Raw genomic sequence first — 16,902 nt, 5'->3', positions numbered from 1 at the left:
GGAGATGCAATCACATCCAATGAGAGAGGCCTGGGTTGCAGTTTTTACCTGAGCATAGGCAGAGCTGTGTCAGCAGCTTGCTGCCTGTTTCCTCACTGCAGAGATGGAAAACTAGCTGTCCATATCAACCACAGAGCAGGGCTGAGGATCTTCCTGCATGTCATCACAAAGGGATTTCTACCTCTTTCCTGCTGCCCTCCCAAACAGCACCCAAAGGAAATAAACTGGGGCACAGCCGTCCTGGCACATGGGCCACAGACCTGCGTGTGCACAGATTATTTGTGTTCACTGGCTCAGAAAATAGCTCTTCCAGCCCCTTACACGCTGCTGCGTGTGTTGGGTGAGCAGAACTCACCATGCTGCAGCTCTGGCATCAGAGGGATGCCCACTCCTCGGATGGGGGATGCGCTTCCCATGGCAGAGAATGAATGGGGACCCACAGCTCGCAGGGAAAGGGCTGTACCCAAAGACAGGTGCTGGATGTGCTTTACTCTGCCATACACAGTTGTTGCTGATGGCATCAGAGGTGGAGCTGGGGAGGCTCATTTGCAGCCTTGTTACACTGGGCTGAGGCATGTTGTGCTGGAGGATGACGGGCAGCTCACCCAGGTCCAGCTAATTCCAGGTTTGCTCCATGAACGGATTATTTCCACCATGCTGGCACTTAACAGAAGCAGCTCCCTTCGGGGACACTCTTATTTCCCGTATCATGAAAAATTTAAGCACTATTTAGGGCATGTTTTACCACTCGTATTTGTGCAACTCTCATTAGCGATAGGAGGAAGTGGTGTGCTGCACTTGGAGTGGAAGCAACTCCTGTGTTTTTGAATCAGGCACAATATAGAAATACTTCAGGGCTCCTCCAGAAGAGAAATAAACACTGTCCTAACCACTGCAGTGAGATACCCAGTCCCTCTGGCTTAGTCATTTAGTCTGCAGTTAGCAACAAGGTGAATTTTAATTCCAGCCCATTTTGTTCCCAGCCCTGCTGCTCTTTGCCTGTGTGCTGCTTTTCTAATAACAATGCGAGCCATATGGTGCCTCCAGCACTGGGACTGCAGCCATGGGGTAACAGATGCAAAATGGCCCAAGATAATAGATTTAAAAGTTTGCCTTCTCACTTTGGAGGAGTTAGCAGAGCTACCAACCACAACCACATGAAATATTCAGCAAGTTAAACATGGTGGAGTACGGAAAGGCCAGCCCTTCTGGAAGTGATTTCTTCTGGGGACCCTTTCTAGGACATTTTGGAGGCACAGCTGCAGAAACCATCTCTACAGGATGCTGAGCTATAGGGGCTGCCCAAAAGCAGCTAAAAATTCTCCTTTGTGGATCCTTTTAGGAACTGCCCTAAAAACATCCATCGGATCTAGGGTGGACAGGGCTCGGAGCAAGGAAAGTGGTGAGATGGAGCCCTGGGGTCCTTCTCTTCTCTGGGTTTGAAATTCCCTGAGTCTCTCTTGCATTTTCCCACCCAGAAGCTGGCCTTGCCTGTGACACACCATTGGGCTCTGCAGATTCCTGCCTTCTTCCAGGCAGGCAAGTCCCATTTTCCAAGAATTTCCAAACTCCACTGGCTCCAAATAACAGAAGCAAAACAAAAAGAAGGCTTTAAGGGATAACTCTCCCAGCTCTTGCAAAGAAGAGTTGGCAGGGAACAAGTCGAAATGGTTCCCAACCCATGTCAACACTCGGCTGAGACCTCACCAGCGCTTGGCTTCACCTCCTGCTCCTGCTGGCAGGCTGCTTCCCAGCCCTCTTGGCTTGCTTGTGCCAAAGGGAAAGGAGGGAACTTGGAAAGCCAGAGTGGACGTGCTCCCTGGGCTGGCACAAAGCTATAGAGGATGGTCTGCTGGGTTCATTGCTTTCAGAGCACGGCCTGAGCTGTGTCGCACTAGTGGTGCTCATTAGAACAGACATTAAACCCGGAGTTACAAATGACTGCGGACTCCCACAAACATCACTTCCATCGAACTGATATTCATTTATTGATTTGTATTAAACAAGTAGATAAATACTTAATCTGAGCAGCAGCAGTGCTCTCATCAGAAAGTGAATTAGTGTTTAAAGTGTGTCTGGCTCATTAGCAGGCTTATTGCACTTTGTCACTGTTGTTCCAGGACTGCCAGCCAAACCTTTTCATTATACATGTCCTCAGGAAAGCCCATCAGCTGAGCTCCCCCAGGCTGCAGAACTGGGCAGAGCTGCAGCAGAGCCACAAGCAACCTGCTTCTCCCGGCACCTCCAGTGCAGGGTTTCCATGAGGAGCACAAAAGGCTGGAGAGGACACAGCCCTGGAGCTGGGTCTGTGGGCAGCAGAGCACTGCCAGGACATGGAATCATAGAGTGGCTTGGGGTGGAAGGGACCTTAAAGCTCATCCAGTTCCAACCCCCTGCCACGGGCAGGGACACCTTCCACTAGAGCAGGTTGCTCCAAGCCCCTGTGTCCGACCTGGCCTTGAACACTGCCAGGGATGGGGCAGCCACAGCTTCTCTGGGCACCCTGTGCCAGCGCCTCAGCACCCTCCCAGGGAAGAACTTCTGCCCAAGAGCTCATCTCAATCTCGCCTCTGGCAGGTTAAAGCCATTCCCCCTTGTCCTGTCCCTATAGGCCTTTGTCCAGAGCCCCTCTCCAGATTTCTTGTAGCTCTTTTAGGTATTGGGAACATGGTGGCCCAGCTTTGGCTTTCCCGCTGCACAGATTTCTTCCCACACCCCTCAGCGATACTGAAATTTCATAGTCCTCAATTGAAGAAATGATTTCTGAAGGTTCCACCGCCCTTGGAGCTGTAATAATGAATTCGTACACTTGGCCATGACTTTGGGTTCTTGGGGTTCGAGTGGGACGTACCAGGGGCTCTGCCTGCCCCTCTGCTCGCGCTGGTCCCTCAGGGAGCATGGGACATGCTCAGCCCCACGCTGGTTTTGCAGCTCTGGTGTCACAAGCGCTGTTCATCGGGAGCTCCAGGGCTGGTTTCACCCTTGCAGCCACTGCTCCGTGCAGACAATCGCTGCTGATTGCCTCTCATGCCCGAAACTGTGCAGCCACGATTAGTGCTGATAGCCAGGAAATGGGAGCGGGAGCAGCCCCACGGGTGCTTCAGGCCAGTGAGGAGCTGTCAGACCTACAACATCTTACATTTAAGTGATTCAAGAGTAGAGACAAGTTCAGCAGATGAACTGAAACCCCCTTCGTCCCCAAATCCTCTCCTCTTGCTTGTCTTTCCCCAGCATTCTGCAGCAAGACAGTAAAAGTTCCTTGTCCCCTGCCACAGACCTGGGAAATTGTGGGTGCATGTGGCCCTCATGGGGGTCTCTGCCCCCCATTTGACTTCTGGCATACTCTAAAATTACACATTTTCGAGTATGACATATGGAGCTCATATTTAACCCAAAATTGACAGGTTATATATAAGCAAAGTTCTTTGCGAAGGCCCTGAGGCCAAGGCACACATTCTTTCAACAGTTTTCTTTGAAGAGATCAAATATTTTTTTTTTCCCAGTGTTTTTCAAACACCGTGAAATTCAAATCAATAACTTGAAAATGAAATTGCCCTTGAACCGATGATAGTCAAAAATGAACCACACCAGGCTGCTTCCACCGAAGGGGCGATTGGGGTCTGCCTGCAAAACATTGCCCTTTGTCAGTAATTATAGAACCATAGAATCACAGAGTGGTTTGGGTTGGAAAGGACCTTTAAGCTCATCCAGTTCCAACTCCCTGTCATGGGCAGGGGCACCTTCCACAGACCTCACGGGAAAGAACTTCTGCCTAAGATCTCATCTCAGCCTCCCTGTGTCAGGTTAAAGCTGTTCCCCCTTGATTCTATGAATTGCTGCAGAAAAGCTACTGAAGAGCATATTGGAAAAAATCCATTCTCATAATCCCCTTTCACATCCCATCTCCCTTCCCAGGGCCCCTCCTCTGCTCCCTTCACCTATCAAGAAACAAGCAGTGTGGCTCTAATGTAGGTAGGACAAGCACTGGAGGTGGATGGGCGGGATGTTCCTCACACCCGCCGCTGTGTCCCGCTGCACGGGGTGGAACAAGCTGGGCTGATTTACTTTAGATTTGAGCTGGGAGTAAATTGGAAGACATGAATCATCTTGACGCAGACGCTGCAGAGATGGATTACCTGGCTTGGCAGCTTGCTCCTCTCTTTCCACAGGCTTGCTTTCTTCTCTTGTTTCAGTGCAAAGTTTCATTTCACAGGAGGGTTCCTGCTCCATGCCCTGGCATGCTTGTGAGCCCCATGCTGCTCTCTGGGTGCTGCTGTGGCCGGGCTGGACCAGTGGCTGCCATTCCCCTTGGGTGACTCCCTGCAGCTCTGTGATGGAATTGCCCTGCCAGCCTGGCTGCCAAGCAGGGAGCTGGTGTGCCCTCCAAACCCAGGCCTAGGGCTCCCCACTTGCATCTGGAACTGCAGACTGCCAGACATAAGTAGCTTTGGGCTGAAATAGTGCTACATTAGCTCTGTTTCCCACATCAATGGGTGTAAAATGCTCATGACCTCTTTCTGCCCAGGCTGCTGTGGGTTCACCAAGCAGCTGCTTAGCACGTCCCTTCCTGAATTCTTCCTCCTAGGAATTGCCTCTTCTTTCAAGACAAAAAGCTGAGAGGTGCTATGTGCAAGGAGCAAGCGCCTACCTGGGGCTGAACTGCTGCTACCGCTGATTAACAAGTGACTTTTGCCTCCTCCATCCATTGCCCAATGCAGACCAGAGCTGGAAGCACAGTAAATAATGCTGCTCCATATTTTATTCACCAGGCAGAGGAACTCTTTCCCACTGTGATTTCTGGTGCAGTTCACTTGTGTGATGCTGCAAGACAGGACTCAGCCCCTGCTCTGGCCCAGCAGGGCTCAATCACTGGTTAAATGCATCCAAGACACCTTGCTACCTTAAAGAATTCACCGCTTCACCCTACAAATGATGTGCAAAACAGGCAAATAAGGCCCATGCTCATTTTGCAGTGATTGCAGCAATCAGAGTCCAGCTCAGGCTTGCTCCTGGGGACTGCAGATCCTGAACCCTGCAGGCACAGCCCCCAGGTTGATAACTAGTGATTAGCCTTAATTCCACTCCCTCCTCTCTCTGAAGACAGTTCATCTGGAGCCCCCATGGTGTTACTAACCACACTGCTAATCACAGCCCCACGCAGGAGCAGCACAGTTGCTCGGGCAGGCAGCAGCATCATTGCCCTGCTCCTGCTCAGCCACATCCTTCCCTCCACCTTTGTTTCCTTTTTGTCTTCAGCTTAACTTCTGATGGAACTCATTTTTTTCCATGGTAGGAGGAGATTTGGAAGCAGAGGGAAATGTGGGGAAGGAAGCAGCACCCTCCCGAAGGGCCTCTGGAGGAGCCCTTCGCTCTGCCTGAGCTGCCAGTTTGGAGCAGGGACGTTTTGGGAGCCAACCTCTCCCAGAGTATCCGAGCCCTGACTCAGGATTTTCCCAGCTTTCCCTGAAGCTGGTGTTCCCAGACATTCCCTTTGCCATTCCCCAGTGTTTCCAGCTGGTCTGTGGGGCTCTGGAGCCCACCTGAGGAACGTGAGGTAAGATGCAGATTTGTTTGCATTCATTTTTGTGAGAGGTGGTGAATTGCGAGAGCAGCTTTGCTTCCTCTCCTCCTCTCCATCCCTTTCTCCAGCTCCCTTTGAACAAATCATTCCTTCTGCAGAGTCCTGTTGTTTAATTTTGCCGAGTGCTGAGTCTCAACCTCCTGTTAATTGGTTTTGCCCATCTTTGTGCATTCTGTTAAATGAGAAAATGCCACACATGAAATCGTAATTTTGAAAGCTGCCTTGTTTGTTTTATATTGGAATTACGCACGCTGCGCGGGCCCGCAGAAACGGGCGCTTCCTCGTTTCATTAAAAACTCTTTGTGATGATAAAAAGCAGCAGAAATGAGATAAAAAAAAAAAAAAAGTGGTGTTTCCTTAAAAGCACATGAAAGTGAGGGAGATAAATCCCACGTCTCGCAGAGGATCAAACCCAGCACAGGGCTGCGAGGCGGCGATACCGGCGGGGAGGCGGGCGGCTGCTGCGCTGCAGCAATAGCTCCTCTCCCAGGACGCTGTGGGCTCTGCTTGGGGTGGCCTCTGCCACCCATCCTCTGCTGTGCTGCAGAGGCCTCGTGTCCCTCCAGCCTCATGTCCTTGACCGTGCTGTCCCCTCTCAGCAAGCTGGACTGCGGACAAAGGGTGACTGGCACCATGAAACCATCACCGTGGCCTCAGGTCAGTCCCGAAGCTGTCCTGGTGTTGCATGGGCGAGGGGGAAATTGGTTCCCAAAGTAAGAAGGGCACAAGGGGTGGTTGCTGCTTGGCAAGTGGATGTGGGGCAGAGGGACCAGCACTTTCCTCTCCAGCCCTGGCTCTTCAGATCTGGTTTGTGAGCACACACAGACCATGCAACCAGCTTCTCGGGAGCCATAGAATCACAGACTGGTCTAGGTTGGAAAGGACCTTAAAGCTCATTCAGCTCCAAGCCTCTGACATGGGCAGGGACATCTTCCACTAGAGCAGGTTAGGTCTTAGGTCCTTCAGACGGACCCAAGCCCTCAGCAGTCCCAGCCCAGCTGATCTCTAACCGCTGCTGGTCGTGGCAAAGCTCCTTATTAAGCAAACTTGGTGTCATCACCCACTTTGCTGTCCCTCATGTTCTGACCATGGGGTATAAAGAACTGGACAACGTGGGCTGAGGCCAGTCAGGGTTCCTGCTCGCTGATCTGAGGGGTGTTTCATGCTCCTGGATTTATTCTGCCCAACAGGATCCGTAAATCAGTGCAAACAAAGAACAAACTTTCAGCTTCACACTCGATTGCTTCATTTCTGTTTTATTTTTCCTCATTCCTTAACATCAAAGTGTGGGGTTTTTTTCTTCTTGATTTTCAATATTCTTTAGCAGTTGCTGAATTGCTATTCAGCTTTGTGGAATTTTTCCACCCACTGCCATTTTAAAGGTCATTTAATTATTATTACAAAGAATTACAGAAAGATAGAGAATTGCTTAAATGCCTTAAGCTGCAACAGGTTATTAGTGTGAATCCTTTTTTTTTTATAGTCATGTTAAATGGATTAATGTTTGCAGCTGTGTGCTAAGCATAGCTTGGAAGTCTTTGTCTTGGATGGTGTCATCTAGTTGGTGGTTTGTGGCTGTGAAGGGGCCGAGCAGCTACAGGGTGTCCAGAAGCCGTATCACAGAGTGGCTTGGGGTGGAAGGGACCTTAAAGCTCCTCCAGTTCCAACCCCCTGCCACGGGCAGGGACACCTTCCACTAGAGCAGGTTGCTCCAAGCCCCTGTATCCAACCTGGCCTTGAACACTGCCAGGGATGGGGCAGCCACAGCTTCTCTGGTCATCCTGTGCCAGTGTCTCGCCCATGGACCAGCCCTGGATGGGGTGTCACCTCCTCAACATTTCCCTGGGGATTTTGGAGCAGGTTTCACAGCCCTGGATTGTCGCAAGAGCAGGGATAAGCCTCTGGCACCAGTCCTGCCCTTGCTGGTTCTGTCGTGGCCCTGGTGAAGCACTGGGAGAGCTGCCCGGGGCTGCCACATCGGCTTCCTTGCCTAGGTGGGAGTCTGGGAGCATGGACCCGGCACAGGATCCCTGAGCACCCTGGGGCCAGGGATGAGGCTTCCCACCCTGCCCACAGCTCCACTGGCACTGCCAGTCTATCATTCCCTCAACGGCCGGATCAGCTGGACGAGGTTTGGCACTTTCTCCTTGCTGCGGCTCCCTACAGCATTCCAAATGCCTCCAAGGAAGGCCAGAGTGGCTCTGGGGGCCCTTCCGCAGGATGAACTGCCCCAGCCCCACACAGACCAGTGCTGGGTGGGAGCAGCCTGAAGCCTGTGTGACAACAACAGCCAGAAACTGGGACCACTGGTGAGGCACGACACCTCCTCAGCTATCTGCCTGAGGAACTTGGAGTCTTACCCAAGCACGAAGTCAGACTAGACCACCAGGTTCCTACTGTTGGTATTTCTTAAGGAGCTGTTGCACACACAGGTTTCTCCCTTCATTTCAACAGCACACTAATGAGCAGAGTCGCTGCTAAAGCAAAACTAAACAGAAAAGAGTGTTCTATTTTCATGAAAACACGTTTTCCAACCAAAATGCAGGTATTGCTGGTAAACAGCTGACTTTCCACCCTTCACAGCAACACGGTGCTCAGGAAGGAAGAGATGGATGTGCTGCTCTGCTGAGCCTGCAGATAGGCAGGAGAGAAAACAGGGGCTTGGGAGAGGCACACCAGGTTTATCTTCTGCTCTAAGCCATGGAAGTTATTGGCATTTACTGCAGAGAGAATTCAGGATTATAAACCAAAGGAAATATTTCCATTTCTGCACATAAGATTGGACAGACAAGCCCAGAAATGCAACACGCATCTATCAGCATGAGTGGAAGACAGCGTTAACCAGGCCTTAGCTTCTCAATAACCTACTCCCTGTATCACAGCATCCTTTTCACCCCAAATGCTCATTCCACAAAGCCGGGGGACAACCAGTCAGAAAGTGTGGACTAAATTGTAAAGCCTTGTTCAGTCCTCTAGGTGGAAGGCTGAGAAAAGAAATCTAGTGATTAAAAAAGGGATAGCACGTCTCAAAGAGCAAACCTAAAAGTGCAACCACTTCTTTGCCCGCTTTACTTGATGCCGGCTGTGAATCAGGCGCGTGGGTTGGGAGGACGTTGGCGAAGGCTTGTGAGGTCTTAACTGAAATAGTCTGACAAACAGACCTCAGATCCCACACACTGTTCCTGAATATTGTGCCTCTGGAGCCTTCTGCTTCCAGATGCTGTGTTGCAATAAATGCATCACTCCTTTTGTACACTGTTGTGTAAAAGTGGAAAGACAGGCTGGGGCCTGGCTGGGCTCTCCCACTGCGGAGCCTCAGCGGGACTGAACACACCGGGATCAGGGCTGGGAAGCGCAGGGGGTGGCGGGAGCACAAGCCACGGGCCGCAGCATCCCAAGCGCAATGCTGTGCCAGGGGCAGCTCCCCATGCCCTGGATGCTGCAGGAATCCACATCTCCCCAGGAGCAGCCGGAGCCTGGCACAGCCGGAGGCTGACCGGCTCCACACCGGCACGGCACAACCCACACTGGGAATTCCCCAGGTAGCGAAAGCACGCTCTTGCCTCATGGAGACCGACTGCACTATAAGCGGAGGGAGAGGCCAGCTCTGTTGCACGCCTGCACTGTTGTGTGCATTGCACAACTGCTGCGAGGGGTGTGAAACACGCCGCTTGCCTCCCAGCCCAGACAGCTCATGGCCACCCGCCAAACATTGGGAATGTGCTTTGCCACCGCTCCATGGGGCCAGTTAACACCTTCTCTACGTTTAGCAGGTAGGAAACCACCTCTGGGCCCCTGCCTGTGGCTGACACAGGCTGAGTCATATCAGCTCAGCACACGGAGCGGCTCCCGCTGCCACTGACATCATGGAGCCACGCGGGCAGAGCTGTGCTGTCTGTTTGTCTTTCTGCCCCGCTGACACACATCCGTGTCGTGGGAGGGCTCGAGGGCAGGCAGCGCTGTCCCACATTGCGCAGGCAGGCAGGCAGGCAGCGCTGGCGACACTTCTCCTCGTGCCTGGGGTCTGCGCTGACACTGCTGTGGCTGGGAGAAGGGGGAAATGAGTTTCCTGTGCTCAGGTCGGTGCCTACTGGAGCCAGGGCATTCCTCACTGCTTCAACAGGAGCACTGGGGAAACCCAGCCCTGTGTGAGGGGTTCGCGATGAGCCCGCTTAGCACCACAGGTTCCAAAGATGCTGTTGAGGAGCTAACCCCTTGGGTTTGTAGGCTTCAGTAGGGCTTGGAAGGACATCTCAAGTCGTTCCCTGACCTCCTGGGTGCCCAGAGCAGATGCTCCAGCCTGGGAACACTTGGAATTTATTCCCAGATGGACAGCATGAGGGGAGATTGAGATGAGCTCTGGGGCAGAAGCTCTTCCCTGTGAGGGTGCTGAGGCGCTGGCACAGGGTGCCCAGAGAAGCTGTGGCTGCCCCATCCCTGGCAGTGTTCAAGGCCAGGTTGGACACAGGGGCTTGGAGCAACCTGCTCTAGTGGAAGGTGTCCCTGCCTGTGGCAGGGGGTTGGAACTGGATGAGCTTTAACCTCCCTTCCAACCCAAACCAGTCTGATTCTATGATTATGATTTCGGTTGCACGACGGCACCATCAGCATGTGCAGCAGCTCGGGACAGACTGTTGGAGAGCTGCTGCTGGCACCAGTACCCTTGCCTGGGGGAGCTGGATGGCTGCTGCCCCTCTGCTGCTCCCTCCTGCTGCAGGCACCGAGAGCTGCCGGGTGAGAGCACGTTCCTGTGACTCAGGGAGAAGTTCCTGCTCTCAGGGCTGGCAACGCAGCAGCAAACCACGGAGCAGACAGCGTGGGGATGTGTGTCCCTCTGCTCACGAAGCGTTTGACACTTCTGGGTTCTGCTACATGTCTCCATTCATCCCTGAGACATGCCTACAGATGACTAAGAGCTATGAGCCATGACAGCCAGCCCTGCTGACCTGGCTCGCTCCCAACCCGTGTGCTGAGCTGGGTCCCAATGTCACCACGCGCCCGCATGCTGGAAGCACATGATGGATATGATGCCATGAGGCTCTCCCTGGGGACCCGCAGGGATCTCAGCCCTGGGTGATTTGGGAAGCTTTGTCCCCTGCCCCAACATGTGCAGGGCTCCGGAGGTGTAATTGTGCTGTATCCCCTCTGATGCCCATAGTGTAGGCACGGTGGCGAGCTCTGCATCTCCTGCCCCCATCTCCTGCCTCCGTCCCTGGAGGGGAAGAGCAAGAGATCTCCCGGCTCTGCTGCTCCCTCGCTTGTGTGTCCTCTGCTTTCAGTTCCTTAGACGAAAAACTGCTTCCCAGATGGACGTGACTTCTCAAGAGGTATTTGATCAGCAACAGGCATAAATCCCCATGCTCTTCACATTGCTCTGGGTGGGATAAAATATTCTGTGCTTGTCTATTTAAACATCTTATGTTAATACCTTGAAATGTTTGTTCATCTTCTATTACTCTTTTAGCTCTGAAGTAGAAAACGCTCCCGGGCATGTCAGAGTACAGCAAATCCGTGGCTACAGATGCTGCATCTGAACAAACCCTGGGCTGAGCAGACAGGGATGTTCCTGGACAAGGGGAGAGCTGACATTTTCCGGCAGAGGGGCTATGACTGGGAAGAGCTTAGTGAAACAGTAAATAGCTGCTGTCACAGGCACTTGCGTAACTGCTTGGGTTTCCCCATCATTATTTATTAGTTGAGTCTGTAGCTTTTCTCTGCTTTGACTCTGCTGTGGTAAACCTGAGGTTATCCAGTAAGCCAGGAGCACTGCTTCAAGAAGGAAAGAGTGCTACTTGAGTGCAAATGCTCTGTGTACTTCTGCTAAACGCATCTGCTGGGCTGAAGTGATCACAGCAGGGAGGAATCATGCAGATACTGAGTCACTGGTGCACCGTGGGCAGGGGCAGTGGGACCAATCCTTCCTGGCTTTGGTGCAGGGATGCGGGGAAACCACTTTCCCAGGCCCAGCCAAGCCCTTTCCTTGCTGCCAGGGTGGTTGGTGACAGGGTTTCTTGGGAGCTGTGCTGTGGTTTGTCTGTGCCTCACTGGTATGCAAGCTTAGCATTCACAGATGACCTTGGGAGATGCAGACTGAGCTGCGCAGTGGGGCAGACACGAAGGATGAGGATTCCTTTCACAGCTCCTCGCAGGATCATCATCCCTGGCTGCTCAGCCAAGGCCTCACACACTCGCCTTGCTGCCCTTGCAACAGTCTAGGTAAGTACTCTGCTGTCCCTGTCACTTCAACCCTCAGCAGCAATTTAGAGTCAAACCAGACACTGAAAGGATCACTCTTTTCCTTGACAGAAGCACAAGAGGAAAACAAATAGTCAGGGTGTGCCCGATCCATCTGTCACTGAGGAAATAAACCTGTCCTCCTAAAACTTAATGCCATCATTCACTCCGACCAAAGGTAGAGATCAAGGCTGCTTACTCAGAGTAGTACCTAAGGCCGTGTCTAGTCAGGCAGACAGGCAGGCACAGTGACAGGCAAATAAATTACTCTGGCATGGTCCCTCGGGAGTGTGCGCTCTCCTCTAGAGCAAGCGATTGCCTCAGAAACACATCTACTCTTCAAGGAGCCCTTGGGCTACGCAGGGAGTAAGTTACTCTGCAAGAGTGCTTATGAGGATCTTCTTAAAAGCCGAGGAATAAGTTCAAGAGAGAATACTTCAGCAAAAAATCAGCGCATTTGTCTGCAGCTGCAGAGGAGTCCCATACTCATGGATGGAGCTCGCAATGTGACAAGTACTGCGGGCACACAGGCTCAAAACGTGAGTCAGTCAGTTCTGCAAATCCTTGTTTGGCTTCTCCTCTAGTTCTCTCTTGATCGACTTCCCTTTTCTCTGAGAAGACTTCAGCTCCCTCCCCTCCTCTCTAATCACTGTGGCACGTTGCGCCAGGGCTGGGGACCAGGCGACGTGCTTGCCAGAGCGGAGCTCCCACAAGAGGGGAGTGACCTTCCCACTGGTGCCTCCGCCGGGCACGCTTCCAAACCGGAGCGTGCGTCAGCTGATGGGTTCTTACTCTGGCAACCAGCTATGATGCTGCCATCAGAGATGTCTTTATTGAGGCCAGCGAGAGAAGCAGATGGTCTCTCAGTCAGCATCTCCATAAATGTGAGTGGTTGCGGCTATAAAAGCAAACTGCTATAAAGGGATGTTGCTAAGCTTTCCTTCCAGCGTTATTGCTTGGCTTTCCTCGTGAGGCATGGTGACCCTCTTCCAAAGAAAGGGCATAAATCATCACTTGGTTTTTTTCCCTTTAATTCCTAGATGTGCTGAGCACTGCGTAATAAATTATACTGCTCGCTGTAAAAGTAAATCCAGGCACAGCTCTGCCAGCCTCTTGAATCCCTGCATGGCAGGTGATGGCAGGATTTAGTCAGTCTATCTGGTGTTGTTCACGTCACCCCGGAGCACATGTCGATGGGTGCAGTGAGATGAACCATTAGGTCAGTCCGTAGATGAGCAGGGATTTAGGATGCCAAAGCAGTCTGGAGCACAAGGCAGCCCCATCCCCTCGCAGAGAGCTCAAGGGATCTGCCCCTCATGGCTCAGGGCTTGTCTACACAGGACTCTCAAGAAAATTACATTGAAGTAACTAAATCTAAAGTGGATTAAAGAGCATTAAAATTCTGCATAGAACTCTCATTCGAAATTAAAGTGGGCTTAATTCAGTTTAATTTACTCCCAAATGCTTCTGGATAAGGCCATTTAAATTGTCCTTCATTAACATAAGTGGTCCCAGATAGGCATTTATAAATGAGGTTTAATTAGCACACTTTGAAACATAAGTTAGCTGCCTTGTGCTCCCATAGGTAGGCAGCCAGGCCCACAGCCACTTTGCTGACAGGGCTCCTGGCTGGGGTGGGTTAGCATTTGGCATCTCTTCCCAAGGGAGTGGCACATGATCAGCTTCTTCCCCACCAGCAGATAATACAATCCTTGAATATCACCTATTTTGACTGCGTTAAATATACGAGTGGGAGATGAAAGGCTTCTTTGCCAGAGGATGAGCTCTTACTTTGAAATCTGGGACACGGGAGTGGTAACACCTAGAAAAATCCCTAGAAAACAATGTGATGTCAGGAATTTATGAGACTTGTTCATGAGCAATGAAGCAGACTGCAGGACAGCTTATGCTGAGTCAGCAGAGAAGTGGAAGGAGACGGAGGATTGGGAGGGACTGAGCCCATCCCTGGGATAGGGATCCTGCTGTCACAGGCTACCTCACCATCACTGCTGCCCCCGGATGCTTTTGTTTCTTTATTGCTTATTAGAAGCCCTGATTCAGAAAGATAACCCTCCAGCACCATGAGACACTGCTGGCTGCCCTTAATGCCCAGCCTGGCTCTACCATCTGACCTCACCTTCCCCATCCCCTCACCCTCAGTCTCACAAGTTCCTCCTCAGGAAAGGCACCGTGCATGCGTGCGCTGCAGAGGGGATTTCCACCTCTTTCCTGTGGGTGCAGATATCTCACAGCAGGACGGAGCCACGGCAGCACTCGGCAGCCCAGCAGTGCCAGCAGACAGCCTGTCCTGCAGCAGAAAGGGGATGATGCAGCTACCCAACAGCCCAACCTCCTCAACAAGCCCCACTGAGCGCCTCAGCCCAGGGACCAGGACTATGTCCATCCCCACCATCCAACCCCAACAGAAGGACAGTCAGATTGTGGTGATACGAGGGCCTGAGCACTGAACACAAACCATCATCTGTGCAAGATACCTCCCAAAACCAAGGGGGGTTTGTTGGGGGTCTGGATGCAGAAGCAGAGTGTGCAAGTAGGAAAGCACTTCTGCAAAACACCACAGAGGTGCTCAGCACCCCTTGTGAAATCCATGATAAGGTTCTTGGCATGTCTCTGGCAGACTTGGTGCTGTTTAGGCTCCTCTGAATACGGCTTCTTCCCTCCTCTCAGACTTGTCTGTTCTGCAGCTCCTCCAGCATTCCCCAGGCTGGGACAACTGGACCTGCGACGATGATGGTTTTCTGTGGGATACTGTTCCTGGGGCAGTGGTTTCACAGAAGTCCTGCTGGATCTGACCCCCTGGGGGAGCAGAGCGGGGCAGAGGCCTGTGGGCACGTTTGGAGGAAGCAGGAGTTAGAAACCACCGTAACGGTGCTACGGCAGCAGCCCCACAGCACAAGGTGAGAGTGGAGCAGACGTGGGACTGTCCCTGAAGACGCTCCAGGCGTGTTTGCACAAGGAATTTAACTGCAACACCTCCTCCGCAGGGCTGTGCAGTGGAACGGGTCAATACACTTTCAAATCACAATTAAGTGAGAGCCGATTTCTTGCTTTGGAATGAGAAGTTGCAAGAGCCTTTCCCAGCAGCGGGAAGAGGAGGTGGCTCTGCAGGACAGCTCTGCTCACCCAGCACCTCTCCCTGCACAGGGGACCCTTGCCCAGGGAAGAAGCAAAACCTCCTGCCTTGTAGGTGGTTGTGGGGAGCCTCGCTGAGGGGTGCATCAGTGATCCTAGCTGAGCCTTTGTTCTGGAAATCTTCATATCCTCAGAAGCTGCAGCCTCCGCAGCAGCCCTTGCGATGCCAAGCAGCTGAAGCACTTTCTCTTCAAAGCAGTTTGCAAATGTGAAAAGGAAAGAAAATGAAAATCAAAAGTAAGTGCAGGGAGCTTTGGGACGCAGCCAGCACATGACCCCTTTTGACTTTTAGGGTGGAGAAGCCAAGACCCTCTACCTTGGCTTCTCTTCTTACCAAACCAAAACAGGCAGCATGCAGTTGCTGTCACTGCTTTGCATAAATGAGGAGATCCAGCTTTGTGGCTCTTACTTTGGGGTATTTCCTATAAAAAGCACATCTGCGGCCATACTTTTTGGTGCAATAGACTTTAGCCTGGAAGCAAAAGCACACAAACAATGCTAAATTCATGCTGACAGGAGTAGATTCCAAAGGAAAGAAGAGTTGGGAAAGCACCTACTTAAGTACTGACTAAGGATATTATCTATGATCTGAATCTAGCCTCTGTGTGTGTGTTACTGTTGAGTACACAGTGCGGTTTCAGACATGGCCAGAGACAAGAAAAAATGATTGTTCAGGGTAACCACAAGGAAGATGAATGCAAATGTATTCCTGTAACTGGGAGAGTTCCCTTGCTCTTAAGCTGGGCTCCGGTACATGGCCTCGGGGAAGCAAATTTGCAACTACCTTCATTAAATTGTTTAGGAATGATTAATCAGGAGTCAGAGATGTAAAATTTTTGCACATTGTGAAATGTTAGTTCAATTCCTGCAGTTACGCACAGGCTGCAAGGGTGGCTTCACAGAACACTCAGGGGACAGGTACTGGCAGTTGACAGATGCTTCCTGTTGGCTCTTATCTGCTCTAAAAGCCAGGGTTGATAAGCTTCCGCCGGCTGGATTACAGCCACAGGCATCACATCGGGATCAGAGTGTGTCAGAGGCTCCAGCCTCCTGCGTGTTGGACACGGGGCACGCAGCCTGCCTGGGCACCCTCCAGGCAGGTCACCGCGATGGGAGATGCTGCTGTCGTGCATCCATCGGGTGACTTCAGTGTCACCGTGTGCTGTGTCCAAGAGCGGCTGCTGGAAGCGCAGCACATACAGAATGTACACACACCGAGCACCATTGCTGATGTGCCCAAAGCTTGTGTCTGTGCATTGACACGTTCCTGCCCAAAGCTGCCTACAGTTTAGGCTCAGCTTAAACCGCAGCATTTTCAGCAACCCCTCGGTGATGCAGGATCTGATAGAACCCACTGTCCCCTGCCCTCCATCACATTTCCCTTCCTTTCCAGCCTCAGCTCACAGGTGTCCTCTGCTTTCCATGGGCACTGAGTGATGTTTTCCCGACAGCTCTAAGGCCAGGGCCTGCTCTTTAACATGCTGAGGGGCAGGGGGTTGGTACTACCTTACACTCCATGTGGGTCAGGGGATGCACTATCTCTCTTGGGATGCACTGAGCAGGCGTTTTGGAGCTCTGAGACCCAATTACCTTTTGACATCTACCTCTGATGGGGACGGGGAGAGTAAGAAACAGCCAGGACTGGAGTTTTAACGTTTTTAATGTCGGAATAACAGCAGCCAAGGACAAGCTGGAAAACCCTCTGAGGAACCAGCTTCTCCATCGCATTGACCACTAATCCAGGGTGAAGATGCCCACCAGGGGTTCTGCAGCTGGAAGCGGGGCTGAGGGCCCCCCACATCCTCCAGCAAGAAGGAGGAGGTCCCAGGAGGACACCGGGAAGCAGGAGGGCGCATTTACCTAACGAGCGCGCTTGTCGGGGCAAATCTGCCCGCATTGCAACACGATTTGCATACAAGCCAGGTGTTTGCACT

The 16,902-nt window shown here is 52.0% G+C and overlaps 2 long non-coding RNA genes across 2 annotated transcripts; both read left to right on the top strand.

The window, feature by feature from the left end:
- Window positions 1–10,751: 10,751 nt before the first annotated feature.
- On the top strand, window positions 10,752–12,223 carry LOC115615837. Its single transcript, XR_003994148.1, has 4 exons — window positions 10,752–10,908; window positions 11,046–11,213; window positions 11,652–11,797; window positions 11,888–12,223. It is a non-coding gene; the product is annotated as an uncharacterized LOC115615837 (long non-coding RNA).
- A 1,586-nt stretch (window positions 12,224–13,809) lies between these two features.
- Window positions 13,810–15,363, top strand: LOC115615838. The gene is made up of 2 exons (XR_003994149.1): window positions 13,810–14,733; window positions 14,821–15,363. It is a non-coding gene; the product is annotated as an uncharacterized LOC115615838 (long non-coding RNA).
- Window positions 15,364–16,902: the final 1,539 nt, after the last annotated feature.

This window comes from Strigops habroptila, chromosome 12, assembly GCF_004027225.2.
Source record: "Strigops habroptila isolate Jane chromosome 12, bStrHab1.2.pri, whole genome shotgun sequence".
Lineage (NCBI taxonomy): Eukaryota > Metazoa > Chordata > Aves > Psittaciformes > Psittacidae > Strigops > Strigops habroptila.
The sequence above is the reverse complement of the archived record's forward strand: the minus strand, read 5'-3'. Positions and strand labels throughout refer to the sequence as shown.